This window comes from Arachis hypogaea, chromosome 2 (assembly GCF_003086295.3).
Source record: "Arachis hypogaea cultivar Tifrunner chromosome 2, arahy.Tifrunner.gnm2.J5K5, whole genome shotgun sequence".
Taxonomy (NCBI): Eukaryota; Viridiplantae; Streptophyta; class Magnoliopsida; order Fabales; family Fabaceae; genus Arachis; species Arachis hypogaea.
Genome location: NC_092037.1, coordinates 75,662,765 through 75,669,388, shown reverse-complemented (window position 1 = coordinate 75,669,388; position 6,624 = coordinate 75,662,765).

The window sequence follows — 6,624 nt, the reverse complement described above, 5'->3', positions numbered from 1 at the left end:
TATTATTACTTGTATTTTAATATACTCCATTTTCATAAATTTCATTTAATATATTTATAACTTGAATCACTGACTTAGCAGTCTAAAAATGCAACATCTATCGCCCTTTGACACCTAACTCCTATGTGTCTATTACCCACTTAAATCACCGTTTACCATCACGAATCATCATCACCACCAAACTGAATTTTGGGGAAAAAGAAAAGAGAGGACCGAAAGAGAAAGAAGACGTGAACTTCATGAAACCGTGACCTTTGGCATTTAATTTTTTGAGTTTTGTAACTCCAATAAAAAAACTAATCTCATTAAAGTGTTTGTATCTTTTTCCTCTATATGTTGACGTCACTTTTGTTTGAAAAAAGTTGACAGTAAAATTATTTTTCCTTCTTTGTGGTTCGGTCAAAGGTGTAACTAGACAGAGTAGTCGATTTTTGATGTTTTCTTCTTCAGTTGTTTGGTTATAAAGCTTTTCTAGAATGTTCGTTATTTTAATTTCATAAGGAGATATAATTTTGATAAATTTTTACTGATTAAATCTGCATTGGATAAGTGAATTGATGTTGTGATTGATTATTGTTTGAGTTTAGTTGAATTTATGTAAAATTTTTGTGATATATTGATTATTTGATAATGATGATGATGATGATGGTTTGGCCAGTGTTAGTGCAGTCAAGAACCGAATTATTTTGAAGAATTTGGGGCTGTGATTATGTTGAAAATTGAGTAAAATTTGTATGGTTAATGGATCGAGAGATTAAATTAAAAGTTGTGAAAAATTGATAACCGTAAATCTTGGAAACGGATTAATTTTCAAGTAAATATTTTTAAAGGAAAAGGAATAAGGGTTTCGATTTTGGGAAAGAAGAGAGACTAGCGTTTGAGTTTTAGTTTAAAGGGTAAAATTGTATTTTAATAAACAGATCGATATAAAATTTGTAATTATATAAGTTTTTGAGTGTTTTGGGTAATAAATAAAGTATAGAGATAAAATGGATATTTTATAAAATTTTAGGGTTTCTTTAGAAATATTTAAATAAATGATGTTTTAAATATAATTTTATGAAATATTGAGTTAAAAATAAAATAACTAAAAGTTTGAGATTTAAAACGTAATTGATAAAAGTTTAGAAATAAAACTTAAAAGAGTTAAGTCTTCAAGAAAGTTATAAACACTATTTATTTATTACTTAAATTATTTTATTTGTATTAAAAAAATTATTATTATTAAAAATATTATTTAGTAAAAATATTATTATCGATATTATTAATGATAATATAGAATATAATAAAAAGAAGTACTCGCTTAAAAGATTTAGAGATACAAAATAAATTTAAGAATCTTATGATTTTCTTTCCATAAAATACTTAGTGGAAGGCAAGAGGATAATGTGAAGATAGTTGGAGCTATTAAAGATACATAAGTAAAATACTAAAGAAAAAGAGAGAAGATAAATCGATACGTGCAATTATGAGAAGGTCACAAAAGGGTGACGGTAAATATGGTTATGGTGCCAAAGGATAAATGTTAACAAGCCATGGGCTGTGTATGTGAATGATTGTGCGAGGATGCCCGTAAATATGGAACGGTGATGCGGATTTTCAAACCACAAACTACTGGCAAGTGCACCGAGTTGTATTAAGTAATAAACTCACGGTGAATGAGTGTTGATCCCACGAGGATTAACGGATTAAGCAAGCAATAGTCAATCGATTATTCTAGTCAGACAATCAAAAACAGGTTTTTAGAAAACTTTAACAATAACAATGAATTAAACGAAGGCTAACAGTAAGTGTTGAAAGATAATATGATTAAAAGAGTTAAGATTTTAGAGATGTTGAAACTTCAGGATCAAATACTTTTAACTTTTTACCTTGATCATGCAAAGATACATCCATGGCAAATCATCAATAATCAAATCCCAATCCCTTGGTGATTTAATTTCTCTTTAGCTTAAATAATTTCTAATCCTTTAGTCCATTATTTAAGAAAAGAGTTAAGCATGTTCACTGATTTATAAACCACACAACTCCTAAGAATCTCCCTTAGTTGATTCGATGTCACTTATCAAGTTTAGTCTCAAAATTTAAGAGTTGTGAGAATTAATTTTCAAGCTTAATTCAATTAATCAACTTTTCCAAGAAGTTAAAAGAATTCAAGTCAGAAAAGAGTTATTTCCCAACACATTCAAATACTTTTGGATGAAGAACGAAAATATTTTCTTAAGAAGATATCAATATACTAATCAAAGGTAGAAAAAGCTAGAATATGAGTCCATAGGAATCATAAGAGCTCATAACCTTAACCAAGGAGAATTATTTTCTCATGTTTTTAGAGAAAACCTAATATTATGAAAACTAAAAGTGCCAAAAAAGAAGAGAGAAGAGAGAACCTTCAAAACGTCTCACTTCTTCTCTTAAATACTAACTCTAAAAGGAATTCAAATTCAAACTAAAATATAATCAAATCTAACTAATTAATGTTTTTCTCCAGCCAATCTTTCAATCTTTTCTTCTTGAAAATTCTCAATTAATGCTGTGATTGGTGGGTCTAAGTTGAGCCTTTGATTAACCACACAAGTGATAAACAATTGAAGACTTAGTGGCTTAGTTTGAGTCCCCTAGAGAGTGTTCATAATTTCACATCGCACGTGAAGAATCTATGTGCAACGTGAAGCTCAATTTCAATTTAATTCACTCTCTGTCTTACCCACATTGAACGTGACTTTAATTTCCTTCAATTATGTCCTCTGTTTGCTCCTACACGTTGCACGTCAAAAATCTCACATGGGACATGAACCAGATGTTGTGCGTATGTAAGCATCATGCATACGCATGATGCCTCAAAATTCTCTTGTTGTGCGTACACATGAGTCATACGTACACATGATAGTCCACATGCCACGTTGATGTCTTCACGTCCCATGTTGATGCTTTCACGTCCCACATTGAAATGGGAGTCATGCATACGTATGAATGAGCATATTGTGCCACTTGTGCATAGGCATGGGTCATGCGTACGCATGGCTTCCGTTTTGACATTGGACGCCAATGCTCCCACGTTGCACGTTGAAGGACCTAGTGCCCCTGGGAGGGTATAATTGGTTGGCGTGGTACACTTTTCCCTCCCACGTTGCACATGAAGCTTGATTTCAACACAGGGAGCTCTCTGTTTAGTCCAAAGAGCTTTCTGTTTGTATTTCTATTCTTGGTCTTTCCTGCTCAAAGTGATTTCTGGCCTCCTTTTTCTTTAATCTTCACCAATTTTTTTTCTAAATTCTCCTGTAATCAATGAATGCACAGTAACTCAAAGTATTGCTTAATTAACCATGAAATCATCACTTATTTTGTAATAATTCTTAGTTTATTGAATGGAATTCTACGAGAAAAATACTAAAAATGCAAACGCATCAGAACACCAAACTTAATACTTTGTTTGTCCTCAAGCAAAAGAAAAGAAAAGAAAAGAAAAGAATTGTTTTAGATGAAAAGGGGGTTGAATCATTCTTGAAGCTCATGTCCCTCTTAGGAGTGGAATTTAGCAAATCATGTGAGTACCTTGAATTCTCTTTGTCTTTGTTGCTGTCATCTTGGGTAGTTCCTACTTCCTCTGCCTTTACCTATATATTGAGTCTTGTGATGTTAAAACTTAAAACACACCATTATACACTAAACATCTGCCTGAAAAACAATTGGTTCTAAACAATTTTGTTTTGCAGCTACTTCAAATTGGTCTTTGACAGAGATCTTATAGGAGTTTATCATGATTGGTAAGTTCTATGATCAGAATTTCATTTATTTTCACTTAAGGGGATATCGGAAAGAGCCTTTGGAGTTCAATATTTTGTCTTCTATAGTGTGGCGTAAACCTGCAAACTTTATCTTAATGATAATTATTATTATTCATTTTTCTGAAAAATAACTCGAGAACATCTATAGGGTTTTATTACAAAGATAGAGATGGTAAGCTCCCAGGGACGCTGATATTGTTGCGTTAAAGAATTACTTCGATGCTAGATACTATGGTGAAATAAGCATCGATACCCCTTCCCAGAAGTTCACTGTTATTTTTGATACTGTTACCTCTAATATGTGGTTTCTTATGCTGGTTTGTTCATAAACATTTCCAATTATTGTGCAGGTTGCTTGCTACCTACATAATAAGTACAAGTCTAGCAAATCAAGTACATATAAGGAAAATAGTTTGTTACTTTTCTTTGATTGAGATTTGAAATTTCTTTATGATAAATTCCATGATTTATGTTGCTTCGTAATTTTTTTATGAGTTGTTTGGGGTCCTTTCTTACTTTGTCTGCACTTTACTTGATCAATACAAACAATTGAACGTTGATGAAGACTACACTAGGATGGTGTCCTTTCATTTTTCCTTTATAATTTACCTTTCTATATATTATTTAGGGACTTCTGCTGCTATTCAATATGGTATTGGATCAATTTCTGGATTCTTTAGCTATGATGATGTCAAAGTTGGTGTCATAATTATAAAGAACTAGGTAAAATTGATTGTCAATACCTTTTTATTTAATCTTTTCCTTTACCTCAAAGAATGATGGTGTCAGTTAAATTGGCTTCTTTCATGATATATTGATAAATCAATTGAGATAAATCATGTTTTGGTCCTTTTAGGAATTCATTTAAGCAACTAAAGAGCCTGGAGTTACATTTGTAGCAGCTAAGTTTGATGGTTTGGTTGGACTTGGATTCTAAGAGATAGTAGTTGGAAAAGCAGTTCCACTATGATATCTATCCATATCTAAACTTTTGATCGAATATTTTGCTAACATTTTTGTTTAATCTTTGTCATTTACAAGGCACTTTCTTGTCACAGGTACAATATGATTGAGCAGGGTCTTGTTAAGGAAATATATGGTGTGGGAAAAAGGCAATAATTATTAGATAATAATTTAGTTTACTTCAGCTTGTATTAGGTCTATTAACATTTTCAACTTGTAATTCGATTTAGCCTTCTATTCCTGTTATCCTGTATCATAGTATTCCTGTTATTGTATATCAGCTTTATAGATTTTTCTTTTCTATATCTTTTTTTGCAGAGTAATACTAGTTGATCTTGTAAAAGCAGTCACAATATGATTTTGAGAATTTCTTGATCCATCCCTTTGCAACTAACACTATTATAAATCAATAGTTGAATGAATTGGATAGGATTGTGTAAACCCCACCAAAATCGGTAAATAATTAGTTAATAAATTGAAATTTGATTAAAAAAATTAAAAATACAAAACTAATATCAAAATAGGATAGAGCTCGTCAAAATGAGAATTTTGATCAATTTTAAAAATTTGGCATAAAGTTAGCCCGGATGGACCGAACTGGTTGAAACGAGGCTCAAACCGGGCCTGTGGGTCGAACCGGACCCATAATTTAAAAGAAGCAGCAGCTTCTTCTTCCCCATTACATGCACTTGACGCCAAACAGAAAGGGGAGGAGAAGGAACTTCCCTAACCCTCACCAAATTTTCTCACTTCCATAACTTTTCCGTTCGAGCTCCGATCGCCGCCGTTTGTGGCCACGCATCTAGCGCGTCGAGTTCTACATTTCTGTCGGATCAATTTTACTGGTAAGCTTTATTTTTGTTTTTGAATCTCTACCCCCTTTCTTATGGTGAAATTGAAACCCTAAAGTAATATCTTGCCCAATTTGGTGTTTTAGGTTTGAGTTAGCTTCCGGAGCTTATTGGGCTTGAGCTATTAGGCATATGGGTATGGTAAGGACAACCTAAACCTAGCTCAATCTTGCATTTATTATGAGAAAACTGAATTTGAAACATGTATATGAATTAGGTGTAGATTAAGTGGATATATATGCATTGGAATTAAATTGGGAGCATTTGGAAGCTTGTTGGTGATTGGAGTCAAGACTTGGGTTGGTTTCTCAAGCTTGTGAGGGGCTGTGATTGTGTTCTTGTGGCTGCCTTGGATTGAATAAAGTGATCGGCCAAAGTATGGTTTAGGTTTTGCGTGTTTAACATTAAAGGTGTTGTGAAAACTTAGGCTAGAAAATCATATGTTAAGTTGAATTGGTTAGATGCATTTAATGATTAGTCTTGTGAAGTTATTAGATGGATTTATGGTTGAACTTATATTGGAATTTATGAGTTGTTGATGTTATTGAATATGTGTTTCTTGTAATTGAGCTAGTATTGGAATTATGAGCATGAGTGTTGAATATATGTGATTATAATTTATTAATGTTGGATTGATGATGATGTTGATATGAGTTAAATGAACTTGCTGGCTATGGCTTGTTTAATTAGTGAAGGTGAATTATGATTTGGTATTAATGAGTGAAGGTAATAGATTGATGAATTTTAATATGAAAGTTATGGTTGGAAAGGGAGGATTCTTTGAATAATGTGTGGGTTTGATGATTTGGTGTGGATATTAATGTGTTAGTGGATAGATTAATAACATGAAACTCGATATATGATGGAGGGGCAGGTTTTGAGGTAAGGAACATGAATTGGTGAAAATGGGGTTTGATTATAATTTGGTAAAAAGTGAATTTTAGTGAACTTTGGAAGTCCATAACTTACTCTCCAAATTTTGAATGGAAATGTGGTTTGTTTTAAATGAAAGATGATTTTAC